This window comes from Mirounga angustirostris, unplaced genomic scaffold, assembly GCF_029215605.1.
Source record: "Mirounga angustirostris isolate CCGP_5_RB_7025 unplaced genomic scaffold, mMirAng1.0.hap1 SCAF_3, whole genome shotgun sequence".
Taxonomy (NCBI): domain Eukaryota; kingdom Metazoa; phylum Chordata; class Mammalia; order Carnivora; family Phocidae; genus Mirounga; species Mirounga angustirostris.
This window is the reverse complement of record NW_026991711.1, coordinates 69,176,050-69,202,398: the sequence shown is the minus strand read 5'-3', so window position 1 is coordinate 69,202,398 and position 26,349 is coordinate 69,176,050. Positions and strand designations below refer to the sequence as shown.

The 26,349-nt window shown below is 39.7% G+C and overlaps 1 protein-coding gene across 5 annotated transcripts in view; it reads left to right on the top strand.

Moving 5' to 3' along the window:
- Positions 1 to 26,349, top strand: part of FRY (FRY microtubule binding protein) — a 348,688-nt gene that overhangs the window by 11,560 nt on the left and 310,779 nt on the right. The window lies entirely within an intron of this gene.

The window sequence follows — 26,349 nt, the reverse complement described above, 5'->3', positions numbered from 1 at the left end:
TAGGGGAAAAAGGGACTGTATTTCATTTATTATGATCAGATGTGTTACATTTAAAATTAACTTGGGACATTTGAGAGCTTAAAGTCGCCAGATAAACATGTTTGAATGTAAAAAATAAAATGATTCCTCAATCTGAAAGAACCCCCATCTTCTTCCTTTTTTTTTCTTTGTTTATTGTAACATCTTTCAGGATCTGTAAATAGGCGGCTATTTTATTACTTGTCAGTTGCAGCCAGATCAAGGAACTGCTTTGCTTGCAATCTGGAAGAATTCCATGCTGCATTTCATTTTCTGGCATATTTTCTTTATTTTGCAAGATTACTGGATTGTTGAGTGAAGCTGATGTTTGTGTGCACCAGAAATTAATACCATTAAATACTCAAATGCATGCTTCAAATTCCTGTCTTGCATCAGAGCCTAAAACCATTTATAGTAAAGGGCTCAATTAAACAATGTGGATGGTGAAATGCATTACAGCACAGAAGACTCATGGATTTCAGTCTGGATGAAGGGACTCTGATGTCTGCTTCAGGTGTCCATGCCTGGATATTACAGATGTGTAGATCATTTGATGCCTGTGACAGTGACCCCAAACTGAGGTATCACTGGAGAGTGATCACTGGAGAGTCTGAATTATTTAGTCAACTTGATTTCAATGCTTATTTACATTGGAATTTCCTGGAGAAACTAGAAGTGTCCATTTTTGTTGTGATTGATCTATTGGGAGTCTTTACGGAGGATAAATTAGACCCAACTGCCAAGGACCAACTCTGTGATGCTAGAAAACAAAACAAAACAAATAATAATAATTCAATCAGATTTTACTTCATAAAAATGGAATTGACTTCCCCTAACAGCTGAGTCATTATCCTGCTTTAGGAAATAGCTAGGAGATGATTTAGAAGTACGGGGACTCAAGGCCACAAGCTGAAAATTACATTTCTTAAGGAAGCTGCTGTTTTCATGGATTTCTTCTCGGTTCAGTGATGTGGCTCTGGTGTCAGACTCTGCTGCAGAAAAAAGTGAAGCCCAGACTAGAATGGGCCAGAAGGATGAGTGTTGTAGTGCAAAGGAAGGGACAATGTGAAAAATGCCGTAAGGACGAGCACAGGGGTGTCTGATGTGTCTAGAAAAACAGCTACTTTCTGCCTGCTCTCTTTGATCTGAAGGCACCGAGGATCCCGGGCCGGCCTTATCATCCTGAAGCGGCCTCACAGGGAGCCCTTGCTGTTGGGTTGGTTTGCTAGCACTTCTTCAGGAATGTTCTCCCAGACCTTTTCTTCACCTTCTGCCTTTTGCTCTCTTTGGTTTAACATCACCCAGATCCATTTATGTTAGGATGCACCCTGCCTTCCTCCGCCACCACCCGCAGTTACTTCGTGGAGGCTTCTCCTTCTTTCCAAACAGCCAGACCCCAGGGCCCCTCACCTCTTTCTGCCATGATTCCCATTCGTCTTCTCTTTCTATGAGGTCATCTCACTCTGGGCTGTCAGCTACAGCTGCAAAACTGTGGGAAGACTCTTAGCTTGGACTTCACACAGGTTATCCTTTCTGGATCTTGAACTGTCATGATTAACAACAGGGTGGTGTGAAAAGGGCACTGCATGGAGGGGAGCTGAGTTCTAGTCTAGACCGTGTCCCTCAGTGGCTCTGTGTTCTCTGAGCCACTCCCCTGACCCTGTGGCCTTCAAGTACATGATTTGTGTCTGCCCCCCTTTCCCTCTTTGGGGACCATGGCAGGAGATAGGCTCTTCTCTTCTTCCAGCATTTCACTCAGGGTCTTCAACTGACAGGTGAGAAAGTTACCTGGACAAAGTCTGGATAATACTGGCTACTTGATTTCTGCATTCCTCTTTAATTAAACCATGACTTCGTTGTCACACAGGTTGTCCTAACTTCTCTTTGCAATGGATAACTGCACATCCCACCAACACTCCTAAGCATCACCTGAAAACAGAAATGTACATGGATTGTGATGACTATTCCCATCTACTGCTAAGTAGCTGCACATAATGAGCCGATAAGATGTATGTGGGACCTGAGAGTCAGAGAAACTAAGATGCATCTCAGAATTAGCAACTGGCAAAACTAGGGCTCAGACCTGGGTATTTTGACTCAGTGTTGAAGCTGTTTCTGCTCGATTACGCTGCACTCCGTTGTCAACTGTTGTTGCCATTTGTCTGATGGGATTCAAGAGTAGAAGACCCATCAGCATGCCACTGTGCATTCACTCTGACCCTTATGAATGCACAGACGTACATACCCTCCATCTCAGGTCTCATGTGCTCAGTCCTTTGCTGTAATTGTTGACCGATTGGTTGATCGGTTTATCCATTCATTCATGAACTATTTGTTTAGTTCTCACACTGTGTTAGGAATAGACCTTCAAGAATCTAACTGCATATCACCCTTCTCTTCTGTCGCCCATCTTTCCTCTAAGGGCCATCTCACACTGCAGAGAGTCATCCACCCAAGATGTAAGTCTGGTTGTTTCATTCCCTTGATTAGAATTCTTCAGTGGTTATCACTGTTCTTAGGATAAAGTCCAAACTCCTTCATGTGAAGTATAAGAGACTGCATAATCTGACCACAGCTTCCCTCCTCAGCTTCTCTCTTGACATACCTACCCCTTGCATCTCAAACAACTCAGCCAACTTCCAACCCCCATGACCCATCATGTTTCCTCTTCTAGAATACCCTACCTGCATAGTTTCACCTAATTCCCACATTAGTTTTAGGTGTCAGCTTGACATTCCTTCTTCTAGGAAGTTTTCCTTCCCCCATCTGGGTTGGGTCCACTCTGTGTCCTTCTCCTCCTCATAACACCTGGACTTTTCCCTAGCACAGCACTTATCACACCGTATTGTAATTGTCTGTTTACTTGTCTGTATCTCCCACTAACCCATGAGCCATGGGCCATATCAGTCTCATTTACCTTTGTATCCCTAGTACCTATCACAATGCCTGGCACATACTATGTGCTCAATAAATATTTATTCAATTGATTCAAAATGCACTGCACTGAATTAACTCTTGGCATACCTTGTTTTCTGTCTTCTTCCAGACTCTCTTCATGCCATTCTCCCTTGCCTCCCAGCACACACACACACACACACACACACACACACGCTCACACACTCTTACATTCCAATTATGCCCTGTGTTTCATTCTCCATCTGGGCTTCAAGGTCCAGTTAAAATCTTCTATCTTCATCTTCTGCAATCATCCGCCTTTCTTCCTCTGACTTCCTGGCATTATGTTCAGTTGTCTTAGGTTGTGAATGGGTTCAGTGGTCACTTTGTCACTTTGTGGCAACTGTTAAATTTTTGTTTGGATACAAGCTCTTGGAAAATAGGGACTGTATCTTCTTATATGCCCTTGCATGGCCCACTTGTCCAGGAGAAGGAATTGCACATACTAGGTGTTCAGTCAACATCTGGTGGTTAATTAACTACTTTGCCATGAAGCTGGGTCCATTCTGTAAGGCCTGAGTCTAGCTCCAGGAAAGCACTAGTTGGCAGATAGAGACTGTCACAGGGGAAGTTCTGTATACTGCCTTTCATCATTTTAAGAACTCCTGGTGGGGGGAAAATGCAGGTGTCCCTTGTCTCAATGTGTAATTCATTCATTGAAATATGTGTGAGGATTCTGCTCTACACCACGAACTATTCCAGACCTTGGGGAGATAGCAGAAAATACTAGTTTCTGGTCTAGGCGGATGGGAAAGAATTTTCCTAGCTGGGTGCTAGGAATTTTCTTTCATGTTGTGCAGCTCAGTAAACGCCTCTTGAATAAAGGGACTCAAAGCACTGAATCTTTAACGGAAAACATTACACTTAAAAAATCATATTTACACACAAACATTAAATGCTAACCATTTTTTCCCCTTAAAGAAGCCTCAACAATAGAATGCTAGCTCAAGCTGAAGTTCTGCAGTGGGGTCTGCCCAGGCCCAGTGTCAAGAGTGTGTGTCTCTAGCAAGCCCCAGCCTGGTCTCCCCCTCCTCCTGAAAGAACTCCAGTGGCTCTGTAGCAGTGGGCTTCAGCTCAGTGAAAGAAAGGGGAGAGAGAGAGAAGTGGTCCTAACATATAGCATACACACAAGCATGTCAGATTGAAATGAGCATCTGCGTCTACACCTGGAGCCAGTGGGGCCCAGGTGCCAGGTGTAATGGGCTGTTCCCTCAGCATTCTTAAGCAAACAAGTTGGTCTGTATAATCAGCTAGTTCTTAAAATATCTTACTGATTTTTACAATCATCTGCTGTGAAAAGCAAGCGCTCATCTGCTTGGAGGAAACAGGCGGTTCCACGAACTTCCTTGTTGTTTAGTCAGAGGACAAGCGTGGTGAGGACTACTCACGGCCAGAGGAGTAGGGGACTCTGGCCAGCATTCACAAGGCAGATACAAATCTTGATTCTCATTTTTAGCTCAATTCCATTCAAAAGGCATGTATTTTTTTTCAAATCCACAATCTAAAAAAAAAAAAGTCATTCAAAATCATAGTAGTTTTAAAATCAAAGAGATTTTGAACATTTCTAAAGGAAAACTGTTTTTCTCATTTTCTCGACATGCGTAGGTTTCTATTGGAAACACAAGGTAGCCGTTAGAATGATGGCACAGGGATGTGTTCCGGCCTCCCTTAGGGTGGCCAGAAGGAGACTGTGGGGACGGGCAGTTTGATTCAGGTCCCCTACTTATCACAGGCACAGTAAAAGACACTGTCAGTAAGCATGCCTCCTCAAGTATTGTGTTCTCTGTTAGAGTTCTGTCCCTCCGGAACCCTGCTGAATAGTGCATTTGGTGACATTTCAGCAGGGCCTCCAAGAGAGGGGGCTCTTTAGAGATGTGCTATAAAAAAACTGCATCCTGGGATTGTGTTCCGTTGTCATTGGCTGTGAATAGGCTCAGTGGCTCTGCTTGGTAAGGACAGGAAGTATACTTCATACACCCCAGTATTCCCCATGACACCCACCAGCATGCATTGCATATTAAGTGTGTAAGAGGTGGTGAAATAGTCCAGCGAGGTGGAAGACGTGTGACAATAAATGTGTCACGACCCCTCTGTGGGCGACACCCCTGCCCACCTGGTCCTGTGACTTCGTCTAGAAGCTCCTTCCAGAGCAGGTTGCGCTCAGGGCCCAAGGCAGAGGGAGTCTCAAAAGCAAGAGTTTGGGGGCACCTGGGTGGCTCAGTCGGTTGGGCATCTGCCTTTGGCTGGGGTCATGATCTCAGGGTTCTGGGATCGAATCCCGGGTCGGGTTCCCTGCTCAGAGGGGAGCCTGCTTCTCCCTTTGCTCCTCTCCCTCTGATACCCTCCTTGCTCATGCTCTCTCTGTCTCTCTAATGGATGACTAAAATCTTTAAAAAAAAAAAGCAAGAGTTTGAACTTCTATTTTAGTCAAAGAATTTCACAAAGTAAATATCTGCCTCACAGCTGGGTTCAAGTTCGGATCCTCCCTCTTGCAAAATGAGTGAAGTCACTTGATTTCTCAGAACTTATTTCCTTCTCTGAAATGGGAATGAAAACACCAGTTTCACAGGTTGCATTAAACTCCAGTGAGATAACGCATGACTATAAAATGATACACAATTGCAATTGCAGGTGGGCTCTTATTCTTTGGTGGTAGTAAAAGTATGGTTCTTCATAATTAGTGCTTTTCCTATTACTAAGTGGGTAGTAGGTATGATTGTAACACTTTCGCAAATCTTCATGGTTGGCAAGTTCTCCAGAGTTGTTAATCAGACCCTCTGCTAAGGTAAATCCTATATAGTGAGACACTAGTAAAAGACCCATTAATTTTACATTTCTCATAAAAAGAGGAGGATATGGAAACTCTTCTTTGTGATTCAACATCCATGTATTTTCTTACCAGCAATCATTAAACTTGAATGTACTGTCATGTAAAGGCTCTGAAAATTGTTTGAGATTAGAAACATCAATGTCTGGGTTTTACAAACTTACTTGTAGCCCTGCAGTATTTAATAATTTTTCCTAATTTTGCCGGTGTAAGGCCTTGCTTTTGGAAACTCAGTCCCTAAGCTCTTTTTTGAACTAAAACTTGGAATCGGAAGGTAATTGGTATGCACTTGTGATTTTAAAAAATTGCTTCTATATAAGATTGTAAATGAATTCACGACTTGAAATTAATCTTTTTAAATATTAGTGTTTAGACTTCAAAGACTTTTGAATGTCAGCATTTAACATTTGACTTAAAGTATTTAACAATATTTATGGCATTTCTTATTAAAAAACTACTAGTGCAACAAAAACAGGTAGACTGTTCACTTAAATAATCAAATTTATTTATTGGATAAGTTTATTCCAGGGGATGAAGTTTTGTTCTTGTTTTCCTTTGTTATATTTTCTAGGAAGAAACAAAACAGAAACCTCTAATGAATTTATGAGTAGTAAACCAGTTACTTTTAAGGAAAACAAAAATGCTGATGCTGTAATGTTTATATGCGTGATTTATTAGCAAGGGGAAATACGTTTTACCTTTATGCAGGGACCGATGGTGCACTCAGCATAAGGAGAAGGCATTAGATTTATACTGCCACGTCAGGCTTTTCTCCCTGTCGTAAAAAAGAATAAAAAAATAAAAATACAGGTTTCTGAATTCAGGATTTACTATATAAGTACATGTAAAAGTGGCTTAAACATTTCTGTTCTAAAAACAGTTCCTTTCCATTTGTTGATCTACAGCAAATGTATAACTTTACAGATTTAAGAGTTCCCATACACTTTTCCCCCCATTTTTAAATAATGCTCTAAATATGTGTTCACATCTAGACTAATGAAAAGATTACATATGCTTACATCCATGTAAGTTGGTGTTTACTCAATATACTTCAGTGGTGATTTTTAAGCATTTTTATCTCTTTGCATAAATAATGTATTTTGTTTTTGTGTTTTGTTTTGGTTTTCCTGTTAGTGACATTTTTTTATTATGTTCAGTTAGCCACCGTATAGTACATCATTAGTTTTTGATGTGGTGTTCAGCAATTCATTAGTTGCATATAACACCCAGTGCTCATCACAACACATGCCCTCCTTAATACCCATCACCCTGTTTTGATGAGCACTTTATCTGAAACTAATGATATACTATTTGTTGGCTAACTGAATTTAAATTTAAGAATAAATAAATAAATAAGGTACTTTCAACAACTATTTAGGGTGGAAATGGCCCATCAGATTGTCAGTTACATGAGAAACCACCACACCCCCACATGCTTTTTCTCCAAATCCTTTGGGACTATCTAACTATCATAAGGATGTTTGCCTTCAAAATTTAATTAAGATACCTCCTGGTTTTCTTTAAGATCTAGAAGGATATAGATTTGGGAGTAGGGGGTTACAAGAAGAGATGAAATAGGTAATTATTACCTGGTGGTGTGCTCGTACAAACTCTCATGACAGGGTGGCCCGTGTATTTTTCAGTCATGATTTTAAAACCTTTCCATCCCAAGGGGGTCATGAATTTAACTTTTTTTGTGTGCTGAGCAGCTGATTGTCAGATGTACCTCTGAACATCCTGGAAACATCAGAGGTCCATGTGGACCTCTGAACATCCCAGCATCCAGATCCCAGAGACAGGAGGGCTGCGAGGGTGGTCATTAGATCAGATTCACCGATAGTGCGTCTTCACTATCAAATGCCACACTTCTTTCCCCACCCTGACACTTAAGAAAGACTAAAGTCATCTTAATGGATAATCAATGCTAGATGGCATTTTTGAGTAATTATGGGCAAGAAAGACACAATTTCAAGAAACATTCCTTAAGTATTGAAGTAGTGCTCAAGGGTAACTGGAAGATATACATGAGAAAGACTACAACATCTGTTCAACAAAAATCTAAACTCTCTTGCTAAGTGAATGTCTATTAGGTGCAGAACACTGTGCAAGGGGGTAGATGATGGTTAAGACATTGATTTGTTCTCATATCTAATTTTTTGTTCTCATATCTAATTTTTTGCTAAGAGAGCAGGGTGCATTAATTTGGGCACTCAAGCTTCTCCAGCAACCAATATTTAAGCCTCTCTGTTGTCCCAGCTAATGGCCATACTGACACCATGTCATCTGGCACAGAAGCCCTAATTGGCGATGAAGCATCTCCCTACAGGATAGTCCCAGGGGACCTTAATTCTCCTCTTCCTCCCCCTCCTCAGAGTTTCTTTGCTAGGGCTTTGTTCCTTTTTGTAATTTGTGCCTTTTTTTCTGAGCTCTCTAAAAAAGAGCCAGGTGCGAAAGAGTCCTAAGGTGAAGATCTCTCCATGAGGCTCAACTCAGCAAGGGTTCCAGTCCTTTGAGGTATTTGGACTCCTGTATAACTAGAGGAATATTAACTTACCAATTTAGGGCAGACTGCAGAGGTGCAGGCTACCCATCTCCAGGTCCTAATCTCTGCTCAGAATGATAGGATAAAACATTCTGCCACCTCTTGACCATTTTTTAAAATGGTAACAATGTCTAATGGACTGAATGTTTGTGCCCCCTCCCTCAAATTCATATGTTGAAGCCATAATCCCCAGTTGATGGTATTTGGACATGAGGCTTTGGGAGGCAATTAGGCTATGAGAGTGGAACCTTTATGAACATGCTTAGTGCCCTTATAAGAAGAGATGCAAGAGAGATGATCACTCTCTGCCATGTGAGGACACAGCAAGAAGGCAGCCATCTACAAGCCAGGAAGAAGGCCCTCACCAGACATCAAATCAGCCAGCACCTTGACCTTAGACTTCCAAATCTCCAGAACTGTGAGAAATCAACATTTGTTGTCTAAGCTACCCAGTCTATAGTAATTTGTTACAGCAGCCTAAACTGGCTAAGCCTCAATGCTTGTTAGAGGCAGCCAATTGGATGAATGAGAAACATTTACGCCCTTAAGAATAAAAGCTTATAAACAATACAAGTAATATTATAAAATACACAGAAACATCCAATGAGTAAAAAGTTAATGAATACCATACATGATACTTAATGCTGCACAGAAATTGCGTTATTCAGAAAGAGGGTCAACTACACCTACTGTACTTATTTCCTTTCGTTATGGAATCATATGCATCTTCTCAAAAGAAATATTGCCAAATATAATTGCTTTTAACAAAGATGTCACAAGCTACTACCTAATTACTTATATAGAAGGCAATGCATCTTTGGAAAATTGTAAACATCCCAAAGTTATGGCCTTGCATTTTGTCTTAATTTCTGCTAAATTAAGGCTTTGTCATTTCAGATATACCTCTACTGTTCAGTCAGTCCTTCTTCAACAAAAATTAGGGGCCTAAGATCTGTATGCTTCACCAAGCTTAACTAATATCTATAATGATAGAAGCCATTTTATTGGCAATAAATCAGCTTCTGATTCCTACACCAAACACTCCCACACACACAAACATGGATGGGCAGGAAGAAAGGAAGTGGTCCGGGATGATATTTTTCATAGACAACCTAAAATGAAGACACAAAGTCTGCATCAAGGCGGGGATGGTAGCGGGGGAGGGAGATGCAGAAGAAGTCCGTCAGGAATTTGTCTAATGTGCTCAGCAGAGGGCACTTAAAAAGAAAAAAAAAAGGCGAAAAGAAAATAATGTGACATCCACATATACAGTCACTTCCTAGCAGGGAATATGTGAGGTGGTTTTTATCTTGAAAATATCCCTGCTGTGGACAGGGCAGGATGACTTGCAGGTACGAAACTGGGTTTGGTGTTGCCTTTGGGGAGTGGGAAACTCCCAAGATGTTAGCTACCTGCTTAAAAGGAAGAGTAACAGGAGCGTCATCATTGTTTATTTGGTAAGTAATGGTTCCCTCTTTAGAAGGGTTTTCTTGAAGTTTCCAAACACTGAAAACAGTGATGAGTTAACACAGGATTGAATCAGGTGAGCTAGGGAGAATGAACTTTTCTGTTTCATCCTTTCCACCAAACAACAGCAAAGGATTATAAGCCAACAACCCAACCACTGCCTCTGGGGGATTTATGGGGATCAGTGGGGGGAGAAGGTGGAGGAGGAAGAGAGAGAAGCCCCCAAAGAGTTGATTGGCTTCTCCTTATTGTCACTCTCCTCCTTGAAAGGCTCCCTAGCTCAGTATGTACATTATAGCTTTAAAAAAACAATATTGGGGCGCCTGGGTGGCTCCGTCGTTAAGCGTCTGCCTTCGGCTCAGGTCATGATCCCAGGGTCCTGGGATCGAGCCCCGCATCGGGCTCCCTGCTCCGCGGGAAGCCTGCTTCTCCCTCTTCCACTCCCCCCTGCTTGTGTTCCCTCTCTCGCTGTCTCTCTCTCTGTCAAATAAATAAAATCTTAAAAACAAAAAAAAAAACACAATATTAGGGGCACCTGGGTGGCTCAGTTGGTTAAGCAACTGCCTTTGGCTGAGGTCATGATCCCAGAGTCCCAGGATCGAGTCCTGCATCAGGCTCCCTGCTCAGTGGGGAGTCCGCTTCTCCCTCTGACCCTACTCCCTTTTGTGCTCTCTCTCTCTCACTTTCTCTCTCTCTCTCTCAAATAAATAAAATAAAATCTTTAAAAAAATAAAAACAATATTAGGATCTAGCTTAATTGTATTTGGGCAGCAAAGATACAAATTACTAATATATGAAATTTTGATTTCGGACAGAAGTACAGCATTGCATGTTGCTTTCATTACATTTGAAAATACAATATGTACTTCAATCAAAAAAAGGAAATACATTCTGTAGGAGTTGGTGAAAAATCTACTCAAATATCCACTATATTCTTTTAGTAAATATAGTAGAGTGATACAGTTTTGGTTTTGCTTCTTTAGAGTGTGGACATTTAAGATGAACAAACACTATAAAATAGATTAGTATGTAAAAGTTGTGCAAAAAGTACAGATTAATCAGCTGACTGGGATTCTGCCCTTACCCAAGAATGTCTGTAGGCCCCTAATTTCTCATACTCTGCAGTTATAATCTTAAGGTACCATATTGCTGCATGCTACTCATTCCTGAAGGAGTGGTGTGCAACATCTGTTTAAATGTGGCATAATAAACTATTGCATATTTTAGGAATTAAAATAAAAGTTATAAAATTTCTGAGCACTTGGGTGGTGCCCAGATTTCAGCTCAGGTCATGATCTCAACATGGTGAGATTGAGCCCAGTGTCAGGTTCGGTGCTGGGCTTGGAGCCTGCTTAAGATTCTCTCTCCCTCTCCCTCTGCCCCGACCCCTTCCCTCCATACTCATCTCATGCTCACACTTTCTCTCTCTTAAAAAAAAAAAAAAAGGTATAAAATTTGAAATCAATGAATCTCATTCAAAGTGCCAAACATCCCTCCAATCAACTTTTAAGGAGTGTAATTAGGTGCAAAGCATATCTCACTTGCAAAAATTTTTATTTCATTATTGGGAAAATAGGGATAAGTGTGCCGATTTTTAAGTCCTAGGAGTTCATCAAGCCTAGATCTTGCCGACTCTGGACATCAGTGAGCTGTTTCAGTTTGTCATCATTGTTGTTTTAACCAGTGATAGGGGATCTTGAAAACCTATGGCATTTCCTCAAAAGTTTAATTCCCTCCTAATTATTAACCTACTGATATGCCGTTGAGTCCAAGGGATTCACTTTTTTTTCAGAGCTCAGACTAAAAAGTGCTTGGTAGTTGTGCTGTTGAAGAACCTAGACAAGAAAATAGCTCTTTTGGTAGTGAGCACAGTAGAGAATTGGAGAATCATCAAATTTTGGACCTGAAAGAAGTCTTAGAATCTAATTCACTGCACTCATTTCACAGATGAAGAAATAATAGACCTACACAGACAGCTTACATTGATGGTCTCCTGCTTCCCAGTCTAATCTTCATGATATCACCACAGAAACCTAGATGAAGAACCTCTGGGGTCATTTTTTATGAACAGAGAGAGTGAGGAGAAAATGACACAACTTTCCTTTCCATAGGGTCCTTGAGGCAAGCAATTCATGCGCCAACCTGCTTATTCAACCTCCGCGTGTCCACCATTTTTTACACTGTGGTGGCCGGGAGTGGTGGACAGGTGAGGTTGAAAGTTTTAGCTCAGAGTTGGTAAGACTCACCTGGGGTGGGTGGGGGTGAGTCTAATCTCATGCATGGCATCAAGATCTCAGCAGGTTTTATTTTTTATTCTGTCTTCCAGAGATTTAAAAAGTCTCTTTCTTTGACAAACACAATCAAGTGAGAGAGAAGAAATTTCAGTATAAGGTAACTTTAGTTCAAGGAGGCACACAGGAGGGGCACCTGGGTGGCTTAGTCAGTTAAGCGCCTGCCTTTGGCTCAGGTCATGATCCCAGGGTCCTGAGATCAAACCCTGCATTGGGCTCCCTGCTCAGTGAGGAGTCTGCTACTCCCTTTCCCTGCCCCCTACCCCCAGTCATGCTCTCTCTCTCAAATAAATAAATTCTTTAAAAAAAAAAAAAAAAAAAGGAGGCACACAGGAAATGTGATTCTCCTCAGGGGGAAAACCTAGACCCTATATAAATATTTCCTTTTGGGGGGAGAGGATTAAGAGATATGTTCCTTTTGAAAGGGAAAGGTCTCCTGAATTTCCATTGCTCCGATGGACTGAGATTTGCTACTATTCCCTTATGACACTGAGGAAAATGAGGCATATGGAATTTCAGTATTCATTCAGCACAAATGACTTTGATTTAATCTTAGATGCTCCTGTTCTTTAAAAGCTTTTTCAGCCACCCATGCCACATGAGATTTTTTTCAACGCTTACTCTATCAGTATTCTTCAACCTCTAGTCATCTTGGTGGCTCTTTTCTCCTTTTCTTCTTCCCTCTATCCTTTCAAATTCCTTTCTACCACCATGTCCCCAGAATTTTATCCTCTCCTCCTGTTATATAGAGCAATTCTGATCTTTCCAGCTCTTATCCCTAAGCTCATCTTCAGGCCTATCATTGCATATCCAAAACCAATCAAGATGCTCATCAAAATCCAAGGGCCCTCTGAGAATACTTCCTTTAAGCCCATGGTCAGCATAGGAGTACATGAGAACCATCTGCAAATCTTATTAAAATTAAATTCAGATGCTGGTTCATCAGTTTGGGATTGGCCTAGGAACACTTATTTTAATAGTCATGATTTGATTCTGATAGATCTTTAGCTCATTCTTCGAGAAACTCTGTAGTCTAATAAGATTCATTCCCCACAGGAGGCAGTTGGATAGATAGTAGGGGTTTTTATAGAGAGTATTTTTATTCTGAAAAAAAAGCCTGGGAAGACTCCACTGTGATTAAACATCTCCCCATCATTCTATTGCTCAGCCCATCCTATGGTATAAACCAAAGATCACTCTTGTTAGAAGCTCTGTCAGTTAAAACTTTGGTAGACTCATTAGCAGGGGATAAGACTCATATTTCCTGTCTTAAGAGGATTTGTCTTGTCAGAAACATGTTTGTATTCACTTGAACAGGCTCAGTGACCCGTGTAACTAAGTCACATAGAGGACAAAGCTTGCCCTGGGACAACCCAGGAGACTTTGCTTACCATCTTCTGATGGCGTTTAAAAGAAGACAGTCTTAAAGGATCAGGAAGGAAGACCATTTGGGGTTAGACGTTCCATACTATTTTGTATTTTTAATACCTAGAGTAGTTTGTGATAAGTTCATATTCATTTAGGCTGAATTATTCAGTAAAGATAGCTTTGTTTTCAACTCAGTTTACAGTATAGCTGTGTCCCTTTTAAAAGACAGTTTAAATACAAAAATCAGAAACTGAACAGAGGGTCCTTATAAAGTATGTAAATTGTCCATGCTGTGAATTAATAAATTCTCATATAATGCATTTTAAATAATTTATTTTACAAAAATGTGGTGCACGCTTCTGAAAAAGATATCAACTCTATTGTGTAAAGAATATATATTATTCTTTCTAATAAGTTTACTGTCTTTTTCTATGCTTCTGTCATCTTTTTACCTTTATTCTTAGCTCTTTGAGTCAAAGAGCTAAATATTCTATTTTTTTATTGCCCTGAAATGTTTATCCAACGATTGCAGCCCATAGTAGGTGCTCAGGAAAATGCTTCTGTCCCACCCAGAGCTGTGCCATACTTTCCCCTCTTCCATTAGCAGTGTGTGAATATAGGTAAGTAATTTAGCCACCCTATGTTCCCTAGAATATTCCCTGTAAAGCAGGATAAAAATAGTGGCCACTGCCAAGAATCTTTACTATTTTAGGACCCCTCTGGAGTTTAGAACTGCGTCTCTGAAGTACTTCTCTCCTCCACTGGTAGATTTTCCTTAAATAAAACACTGAACCCTTTTTTTATTTTTGTTAGTGCATCTCTCATGGCCCCTCTGCTTTCAGAATCGAACTCAGGAGCATGGCACTGAAGGCCCAGGAGCCCTCCCAGTCGGACCCCCCTCAGGAAGGCTTCTTGCCCACCCCGGCCCTTCCAGGTGCTGCTCCAGCCCCACCGACCACGGGCTGCTCCCTGGCCCCACTGGCCTTTCACTGGTGCGGGTCTGCACACAGCCTTCCTCATCTGCCCACCATGCTTCTCTCTGTCATATTCTATCTATTTCAGGGCTGAGCTCAAAGATCACCTTATCACTCAAACTATCCCTTACAATCCCACCCCCGGATAATTTAGTTGTCTCCCCTTTTGTCCCCTGGTCTTTGCATATTGTACTATTGTAGTATTTCATTCTGTACATGTCTGTTGTTATCAGCACGCTCTCTGCCCAGGCTCCAAGCCGTTTGAAGGCAGAAACTGTGTAAGCCATGAATGAATGAATGAATGAATGAATGAATGAATGAATGAATGAATGAATAAATACTTTGCTTGTCTTCACTGCCTGGTTTGTCTTAGCCATCAGGAGCAAGCACAGAGCTAAATGATTTCCTAAGAAGCAATAGTCTATTTTTGTATTTCTTCCCTGGTGAAAGTGGTTTCCTGTCTCCAAATCTCTTATCACCTGGACTTCTGTTATTTTACTCTTGCCTTACTATATCCCTGTTCGACAAGATTTTTTTGCTTATAATATTAGCTACTTTAAATCTTTCACAGATTTAATTAAGTGATAAGTATAATACAGTATCCTCTGAGCATTATCTGAGGTAAATAAAATATTTTCCCTTCAAAGGCAGCCTCCTTTTTCCATTTCCCTTTCCCCCTCACTGTATCCTGGGTAAAGCTCATGTCAGCTCTTCATGTGTCCATCAGTTGCCTAATGGTTTTGAATCATCCTTCTTTATTAATTTGTTTTGCTTCAGCACACGTAATTGGCTACAATTACTTGACAGTTTCATTTTGACTAATATAGGTCTACAAACTCAAAACTTTGTAATGCCCTTCACTTTGGCTGGTGTCATCCCAAATGCCACAATAGCAGGGACTATAATGGTGTTTTGTGCAAACAATGCGGAAGAGTGAAGTAGAAAGAAAAGAGACTCAGCAAAAGGAGATCATCATAAACTTGTCAGGGAATAAAAGTGAATTTCCTAAAATTATTACTATAGTAACGAGTATATGCAACTTTTGCACTAAATAACTGGGTGTAAAGTCTTATTCCTAAGAAAGCTTACTGAAATGATGGTTCTTTGATGTCTAGAATGGATTGTTTACCTGATGAAGCAATGTAACAAATATCTCAGGAATAACCAGTTTTACAACTGACAGCAAACTCCTTAGGGCAAAGACTTTATATGTTTGGCACAATTACACTTATTGTACACCAGTGCTGTATAAATATTTAATAACAGCTCCTCCCACACCTCTTCCTGGCAGGTCCAGCCTTCCTGACTTGTCATGTCCATAATCAAATATGTGTTTCCGCATTAATCATTTGAGGTGTGGGGCCACTTCTAGGCTGGTTTCTCTGGGATGGTGCCATCTCCTTCAGTCTTGCTGTGTGCTCTAGGTGACTGGGATATAGATAATTAGCTATGAATATCAAACAGTACTCTTTTTTTTCCCTTGCTTTGAAACATCTCTTCATTTTTACAGATTGGTGACTTACGGAGTGAGCTAGATTCTCTCCTAAAGGTAAAGCAGTCACTTTTTTTGAGTTTGCACTAAGATCTGGGCTTCATCATCCAGGCTGTATAACTATAACTCTAACTTGACTTTGGGCAGCTCGCTTTGCCTCCCAGGGGGTCAGCTGGCTCATCTGAAAGAGATCCTCTTGGGTTATTCGTAGGTGTTATTTCTGGCCCCAAAGTTCTAGTGTATGCCTATTTCCAGATGTAGTATCTGTGCACACTTACTCCGAAGAAATAAATGAGTTCACTTGTACAGCTATCTTTCTACTGAATTCGAAAAAAGGTGCTATTACTTACTTGATCTCTTGTCTGATTTTTTTTTCTTTAAGAGGAATTTATCCAATATTAATTACAGAGAAGGGAGTCATTGTGGCAACAGATTTGAATTCCAAAGTACATACATGTAGAATAACCTAGCTGCTTAATTATGTGGATTTTAAAAGAATAACAAGATTTAAAGTGATCGGAAAGAACAAAATCTACTGGCTCTGGGAGACAAAGGTCTACTAATTGTGTGATTGGGTGAACTATGTCCCTTGGTTTCTTTATCAGTAAAATGGGAATGTTATCTTTCTGTTTACCAAAGAGCAAGAAAGGAGGTAAAGACATAAAGGTCCATTGTAGTTATAGCACTTTCCACTGGAAACTTTCCATGTAGAGACCCTGTACAGTCTGGTGCTGCTGGTTTCCTGACCATGGGAGACCCTGCACCTTTGTCTGCTCACACTTTCTCTTTCAACTCTTCTCTTGACATTTGCCCACCTTTCATTATGTCTGGAGCTACCATCTTTGCTCATGCAAAATGTTATTGTTGTTGCAGCAAGCCTAATCAGCCCACTGAACGATTTAATCTGTTATTTGTTTCCATTAATAGCTTCTTCCCAAGGCCCAAGTTTATCTGCCAAAAGTGTAGTAGTTAAGGCTCCATAAAAGTCTTGTGCAAACCCTCTTAGTTTTACTCATCTTGTCTTCCTCTCCTATCTGGGAATTCCCAGTCTGCAGAAGTTTTCTTTGTGCATGCTCAGGTTTCCATGGGCGACTCAGGTAAACTGGAAAGTTCTTTGGCCCAGGTCAAGATCAGGATCATTTCTACCTGTAGTCACATTTACTTTCATGAGGTTTAAATAATGGTTCAGGGAAGTGAACCCCGTTAAGTTTTTACTGCAGGAACATGGAGATCTCTGGATCAATGAAATCTTCACAGTTAGATAAACTTCAACACCTAACAGTAACTTTTGTGCTTCCCATTCAATGATTTACACCAATGTTAGTCTCACGTTTAAATTACTAATACTATATATTATTGTGTGAATATACCCAGAAGCAGTGACACTGTTTTTCTTTTTTAAATGTATTGCATGACAAACTGTCTTTTTTTTTTTTTTAAAGATTTTATTTATTCACTCGAGACACAGGGATACAGAGAGAGAGAGAGAGAGCACGAGCAGAGGGAGAGGCAGAGAAAGAAGCAGGCTCCCCGCTGAGCCAGGAGCCGGACATGGGGCTCGATCCCAGGACCCTGGGATCATGACCCGAGCCGAAGGCAGATGCTTAACCATCTGAGCCACCCAGGCGCCCCCAGTGACACTGTTTTTAAGTTCAATATGTCTTATTTATCTTTCGGAATGCCTTTAAAAATGTATACTTCCTCCTTGGAGTCCCCAAATACTAATTTTGGCCTTTCCATCATTGACTAGGATCACCTTGCCGAATTCGATTTTCATTCCTATATTAGTAGATCTTGTTATGTTTATTGTTATGATTATTTTTCCACATTGACCCTACCCCACAATGGCTGTTATTCATAGAAAACTCACACTGGATTATTCATTCATTCACTCATTCATTCATTCATTCATTCATTCTGTAAATGCTATTTGAGTACTTACTACCTGCCAGGCAGTGGACTATTACTTGCTCATAAGTATCAGGAAGTCTCCTGATATTATTAGAGAGCTGTCTATTCCTCCCTTCAATTTTATCAATATTTTTGTTGTATTTTTAGGAGCTCTGATGTTTGGTACATATATTATTGTTCTATCTTCTTGGTCAATTAAGGTTCTTAACATTATGTAATGGACTTCTTTGTCTCTTGTAACAGTTTTTGACTCAAAATTTATTTTGTCTGTTATTAGTATGCCACCCCTACTCTCTTTTAGTTATTATTTGAATGGAATATCTTTTTCTATCCCTTCACTTTCACCCTATTTGTGTCCTTAGATCCTGAGATCCAAAGTCACTTGTCAAAGATAGCGTATAGTTGGATCCTGTTTTTTTAATCCATTATGCCAATCTACTATGTCTTTTGATCGAAAAGTTGAACCCATTTACATTTAAAGCAATTACTGATAAGGAAGAGCTTACTACTGCCTGTTATTTTGTTATTTTTTCCTGTAAGTCTTATGGCTTTGTGTCCTCATTTCCTTCCTTGCTGCTTTCCTTTGTGTTTAGTGGATTTTTTGCAGTGGCTGGTGTATATTCTACAGATATTTTCTTTGTGCTCACCATGGGGATTACATAAACTATCCTAATGTTATAACAATCCATTTTAAACTGATAATAACTTCAGTTGCATACAAAAACTCTACTTATTTGCATCTCTGCTCCACCTCTCAAGTTTACATTATTAATGTCATAGATTATATCTATATATTGTATACCTGTTAACATGGTTTTATTCCTTATGCTTTTGTCTTTTAAATCCTATAAAAGAAAGAACAGTGAAGTTACAAACCAAAACTACAATAATCCACATTTTTACATTTGTCCATATGTTGATCTTTACCAGAGGACTTACAGACTCATATTGTTTCAAGTTACTGTCGAGGGTCCTTTTGTTTCAAATTTAAGGACTCCCATTAGTATTTCTCATAGGCCAGGTCTAGTGTTAACTCCCTCAACCTTTGTTTATCAGGGAATGTCTTAATTTCTCTCTCATTTTTGAAGAAACATTTTGTCAGATATAGCTTTCTCAGTTGACAGTTTTTCCTTTCAGTACAATGAATATATCATCCCATTGCCTTCTAGCCTGCAAAATTTCTGTTGAGAAATCCACTAAGAATCTTATTGAAGATCCCTTGATTATGATGAGTCACTTTTCACTTGCTGCTTTCAAAATTCTCTCTTTGTCTTTGACTTTCTGCAGTTTGATTATAATGTGTCTCAGTGTGGGTCTCTTTGTGTTTATCCTACTTAGAGTTTGTTAAGATTCTTGTATGTGTATATCCATGGCTTTCCTCAAAGTTGAGATATTTTTACCGTTGTTTCTTCAAATAAATTCTCTGTCCCTTCCTCCTTCTCTTGTCTTCTGGGACTCTCAAATGCATATATTGATGTGTTTGATAGTATCTTAAAAGCCCCTTCACTTTTCTTTGTTATTGTTTCCTTTTGTTCCTTAGACTCAATAATTTCAAATGACCCATCTTAAAGTTTTCTGATCTTTTTTCTACCTGCTTAAATCTGTTATAGAGCCTCTCTAGTGAATTTTTCAATTCAGTTATTGTTTTATTCAGCTTTAATATTTTTGGTTTTTTTTTTTTATAATTTTGATCTCTTTATTGCTTATCTCATTTTATTCATGAATTGTTTTCCTGAATTTGTTTAGTTGTCTGGCTGTGTGGTCCTTTATTTTATTGAGCATACTTAAGAAAATTGTTCTAAAGTCTTTGTTAGGTCCAAGGCCTGTGTTTCTTTAGGGTCAGGTTCTGGAGATTTATTTTGTTCCTTAGAATGGGCCATCTTTATCTTTTTCTTTGGGTATCTTGTGATCTTTTGTTGACAATTAAGCATTTGAAAAGTCCATCTTCTCACCAGTCCTAGTAAACTCTGTACAGAGGAAGATGACTGGTTAGTCTTATATGAAGGCTCAAGGCCCTCTCAGCCTTTTTCTGGGGATATATCTTCCCTGGGCCTGTGCATATACTTTTTCTTCTCTAACTCACTTGTATATACAGCTGCTTTTAAATCTCTTAACTTTCCCTCAAGTTTCATCCCTGTTCCTTCTCATGACCATAGATATCCTATTGTATTCCTCTACCTGAAATCTCCTGCCCCCAGGTGTCTAGGGGTCTGCAGTCCCTTGAAGCTCTCACAAGGCCACTGTGCCACCACAGCAGCCTCTAACCTGATATCCAAAATATGCCCCCATTCCAATCATGCTGAGTTAGACCAAACAGAAACCAGTCCCTCCGACAAGCCAGAATGTTGCAAGCAAGTTCCACTCTTTCCTTCTGTCCTGAGGGAAGGACCAGGAATTGGGTGGCATCCTCCTGACCACGTCATGCTCTACTGGGGAGGGTAAGAGCAAGCAAAAATGGCACGAAATCTCCTATTGTTTTGAGTGTGGACTTTTCTTAGCTAGGCATTCACTTGGTTGCTAAAACTTCCTAACTAGTGTCTAGAGTTCCACAACACTACTTTGGTCCATATATTGTTGTTATTTTGGTATTTTCATGGGAGAACAGGGCTTGGAGCTTCCTGGTCTGTCATCTTGCTGACATCACCCTTGCTCATGAGTAACTCACAATCCAGACACAGAATAAGAATGACATAAATTTTTGTGGTTTAGAAACAATAACTCTTAAGATTACACATCTTTGGATAAAAAAATAAACTTCAGAACCAGAGAAACCATTAAAAACCTGTGTACTGGACTAGGTGAGAAATGGTAAAAGCCTGATCTAAGACCGAGGTGTACATTCAAGATCTATTTAGGAGGTATGGCTCTAAGACTCGGTAGCCTCATGGAAGCACCGGCCAGGGATGGAGGAGACATGGAGTCAAGAATAGACTAGTAGATTCCAGTAACTGTGATTTTAGTCAAGTTTCTTAGCCATTCTGAATTTCATTTCCTCATCTATAGAGTGGTTTGAAGTTTAAAAGAGATAACATATGTCAGTGCCTAGTATATAGTAGGCAACTAGTAAGCATTTCTTTTTTTCTCATCCCCCATCTCTAACCAGTATTATTAGATTATGCAGCTTAGTGGTTGGTGATACTACTAACTGAATAGGAAAAGTGTAAGCCAATCTTTTAAATCTCTGGGTCTTTTTTTTTTTTTTAAACTCCTACTCTTTAGTAATAATATACATTAAGTAAGTTCTGTAGAAGGAAGAGTTTGCATTTATATTTATCTTTCTCAAACAAGCTGTCCTACGTTTCCTAAAATTATTATCTGATTCCCAGAATGTTCCCCTAAAATGAATCAGGAAGCAGGTCACTTTAACACACTGGTTGGTTCCAGGTTATTCCATAAATTTGGAGCAAAGTAGTAAAAATAATTTGTCTCCTGCCTCTTGAGCCAATGCTTTGTTACCAACTCTGAGGCGTTTTAAAATTCCTGTGAGAATTTTCTCCAAACGATTCTAATTTGACAGATTTACAGCCATTCAAATATATGTGTGCATTCATGATGACAGTTTGAATGTTATGTTTAGAGATTATGAAAGGAAAATAGAAAAAGGAATTTCAGCTTACCCTCTTTTCCCCTAAAGTTGCCGACCTTTTTATAAAATTATGTTTCTGTAAGCCAAGATCCAAATGGTTATCAATACTAGAAAATGTAGGTTTTCATTCAACTACTATTTAATATAGACTATATATATACATATATATATAGCTTAACAAATCATAATGTAGTGGCTTATAATGGATGATAAAGAATAATTTTAATACCTATTCTTGAGATATTTTAGAATAATCAGGATGACGTGTTTACCCCTTGATACATAACACTCTAGTTATGATCTATGCATCAAATTTTAAAAGATGGCAATTATGTATCCAGATATCCATCCTGATAGGAGAAAAATCTATTGGCTTATAAAACATGAAAGCTGAGAAGTTGGAAAAATCCAGGCATGTAGCTGGGGAGTGATGTAAGCAGTTAGTGCAACTGTACCCCTGGGTTCTTTCCTACAAGTCATACCCCACTTCCCACACCACCACGAAATGGAATTTTCCAGAGTCTTGAATTTGATTAATCATATTGTATGTTTTAAATTATTTTCAAGAAAAACAAAAGCTATAAAAATATTAAGTAGCAACATCTACTTCTTTTCTCTTCATCCTATTGCTGTGGTTGGTACATTACTGCATGTGATTGCTTATCTAATGAAGTAGCCAAATATGTTAACAAAATGTTACCTTCCACAGAGAACATAAGAATCACATTTTTTTGATATTGAGAATGATGAGGGGAGCCTGGGTGGCTCAGTTGGTTGAGTGTCAGACCCTCGATTTCAGCTCAGGTCATGATCTCAGGGTCGTGCAATCAAGCCCCACATTGAGCTCTGTGCTGGGTGCAGAGTCTGCTTGCCCCTCTCCCTCTGCTCCTCTCCCTGCTCACATTTGCGTACGCTCTCTCTCTCTCAAATGGATAAATAAAGTCTTTATAAAAAAACAAAAATGATGAAACACTGATGAACTTCCTATTATAATTCATTGTTACACACAGAGATGTGTTTTTGTTTAGCTAAGTCCTGATAGCTAGAAAGACACAATTGTTCAGTGGATATGTCTTTGTCTATTTTAACATGTGATACTGTGTTACTCAAGAGACTTTATTCAAGCACATTGTAGGACTGCATTTCTCAGAGATGACACATGGTCATGCACAGACACAGATAATAGTTTTGTCTCATAAAGCCTTATCTCTTGAAAGACCTGGCTCAGATGATAAGGTTGTCTCATGGAATCCTGATGTAATTGAGGCAGGTGCCCACTAGGTAACTGCTGGCTTCCCAGACTCATTTCTACATCCAGGTATACTGAACTCCAAGCAGTTATTGAAATCTGCACACCATTTTCTTTACCATCTACACCTCCTACACCACTATTCATTTACCTTCCTTCGCCTCCGTGCTGTCCCCACTGGCTGAAATAGACTTCATCCCTTTCTGCTCTATCAATGCCCTGCTTATTCCTGGGGATAAGCCTCTTTCAGAACTCAGTAAGCATTAAGCCCTTCTGGAAAGCTTCATTCACGTTCATGCTGAGTTGGGTCCCTTTCTAAGTACTCCTCAGAGCCCTTTGCAAATCTTGGTTATGATGATCCAGTCACTCATTTCTCTCCCCCGTTGGATAGTGAGCTCCTTGAGGATAAAAACCACCTAATTAATTTTTTTATTAAAAATACCTAGAATACTCCCTGGCACCTAGGTAGGACTCAACAAATGTGTGTTGAATGAGTTAAGTGGACAAATGAATGAATGATTCCATCCTGGTCTGTAAATGGAATATTGACATGTGTTACCAAATTCCAAATTCCTTCCCTGTGCCAGGCATGTTGTTGGTCTTTTTTGAAGCATTTGCTCATCTAATCATCTTAATGACTCTATGATGGAGATATCTTTATTTTCCCCATTCTTTAAATGAGGAATTGAGACACAGAGAGTTCAAGTAACAAGATCATACCATGCACCCAGATTTCAACCTTAGATTTGTTGAGCCTTTTACACTCAGTCTATCCTTGAAGTTATATGGCTACTAATCATAAAAAATGTGTCAAAATTGTCCATGCTGAGAGAATAGCTACAAGTCTTTCTTTTACTATATTATTTGTACTAGTAAAGAAAAGAAAAACAAATCACCTAAAATCTATAACACAAATCTGTAAATATTCTCTTCAATTTTTTTCATTTAAAAAATATCTTTAAATCCTATATATACATAATTTTTATCTTAACACTATATTGTATTCATATTTATGCTACTACCTTGTCTTCATAACCATAGTAGTTAATGGTGTGATGATTGTATTTCAGGTGAGTTGATAAGTTTAACCAATTACCTACTCTTGGACATTTGTTTCTCTCTAACAATACTGTGGTGGCAGTAGTGTTTATACTGGGGATTTCTTCTGACTTTTCCTTAGCTTTTCAGAAAGGGAATTTCAGCATGAAAGCCACACCAATTATTTAACAGTAAAATAATTAAGGGGCTCAGGCATTTAGCACTATTTCTGTGGTTTCTAGAGGCTGTGGACATAGGAGAAAAGACTAGCTATAATAGGGTTCTTGGGCTGACCCTCATTAACTGGGTAGTCTGCCCTGTGAGGAAATGCCCCAGATCCAACAACTCAGACAGAGGACAGTTGGAGGAAGAACCCATAGTCTACACCACTTTAGAGTACAGAATAAATACCTGTGACCAACAAAGAATAACCAGTCCCTAAAAAGGAAGTAAGCCATTGAAGGCGTTATCAATAGAGATGTTAAAAGGATTTAATTTCCCTGGTTAGCTTTCTTTTTTTTTTTTTTTTTTTTTTTTTTTTAAAGATTTTATTTATTTGCGAGAGAGAGAATGAGAGACAGAGAGCATGAGAGGGAGGAGGGTCAGAGGGAGAAGCAGACTCCCTGCCGAGCAGGGAGCCTGATGTGGGACTCGATCCCGGGACTCTAGGATCATGACCTGAGCCGAAGGCAGTCGCTTAACCAACTGAGCCACCCAGGCGCCCATCCCTGGTTAGCTTTCTATGAAAGATCAACCCTAAAGGCCCTCGTTGGCAACGCTGTTGGGACCCCTCCCATTCTTGAGAGCTTTTTCTGTATCTTCACTTAATAAACTTCTATTGCTTTACACACACACACACACACAAATACAGAATACAATCTGGTGAAAGTTGGCATCTGTCCTGGCTACAAATGAAGGTTAGGTGGAAATTGTAAGGCAGGGCCATGTACATCATGCAAGGTCTGTGAAAGGAGGAAGTAGCCCTAGACTAAAACTTGCCTGAATTATTTAATGGTCCTCGGGAAAACTTAATGCTGAAAATCTCAGGAATTTAAAAAACAAAGCAACAAAAAGTGCCAGCTAGTGTCACTGATGTCTGCTTTCTGGCACAGCTAACTCCAGAGCCCTTGTACATCTAGACTTCTTGAGACAGGTCAGAGAGGAGACTGCTGCTTATGTGACGATGAGGATCATTTCTATTTTTGTAGTTTACGTGCAAGCACTTAGCATAGTTCTTGACACATAATAGGTGCTGAATAAATATTTGTCAAATGAAGGCATAGGTGGGGTAGAAAGCATATGTGCTTTGGAATCAGAAAGATTTGGGTTTGTGGGGCACCTGGGTAGCTCAGTCAGTTGAGCATCTGACTCTTGATTTCAGCTCAGGTCATGATCTCAGGGTCATGAAATCGAGCCACGCATCAGGCTCCACGCTCAGTGGAGAGTCTGCTTGAGATTCTCTCCCTCTCCCTCTGCCTCTCCTCTCCCCTCTCCAAAATAAATAAAAATAAATAAATCTTTTAAAAAAAGAAAGAAAGCAAGCTTTGGATTTGAAACTTGTATCTATCACTTACTGCCTATCTGGCCTTGGATGAGTGACTTCACCTCTCAGAGCTTCAGAACCCTCATGTAAAATGAAGACAATCTGATTTACCTTGCCTGGTGATTTGTACATTGTTTGGGTGTGTAATGATTAGTAGGAGGTAATCACATGGGGAAAACCCAAAGATCACCTATGGCAAAACAGTGTCTTGGGTAAGAGAAATTAAATAGGTAAAAGGATGGGAGAGAAGTGTGCAGGAATATAACTTTACCCCAAACTAATAGAACTGCAGGAACAATAGGAATAAAGTGGGGCAGGAATTCACCAGAAATATAATAGAAAGTGAAAGAACCAGCATTTCTAATTCTTATAAAACTGACTAGTTATTTCCCACTTGTTGACGTCTTCGTCCCTTCTATGGGTAATCTCATTTTTTTCATTTGGCTTCTTTTTTACTTATAAGTATGTTATAACTCAAATAAGAGACAGATTTTTATAACATAGGGACTTTAAAGTATTGGCTTTAGTAGATCCTGCCACTTTTTAGAACATTATGACATTTATTTTGGAACTCTCATTTGGTCTGCAAAGTGCTTCCTAAAAATCTCTTTAGGAGATAAGTTTGGCATAAAATAGAAAGTACAACTTGATAGGAATTTTAGAATCCTAAAATTGTTCCTTGTTTTAGGGACAGTATACTTCATTTAGGCATGTGGTGTGTGTGTGTGTGTGTGTGTGTGTGTACTTCAGGAAAATAGTGTTACAGGGGCGCCTGGGTGGTTCAGTCATTAAGCGTCTGCCTTTGGCTCATGTCGTGATCCCAGTGTCCTGGGATCGAGCCCTGCATTGGGCTCCCTGCTCAGCGGGAAGCCTGCTTCTCCCTCTCCCACTCCCCCTGCTTGTGTCCCCTCTCTCACTATCTCTCTCTCTGTCAAATAAATAAATAAAATCTTTTTAAAAAAAAGTAAAATAATGTTACATAGTGCAAATACTGGGTGAGGACTCTTTAAAAACTAAAACTAAAAGACAACCATAACAACACTCTGAGCTCTTCCCATGGTGATCTTCTCCACGGCTCCCCCTTATTC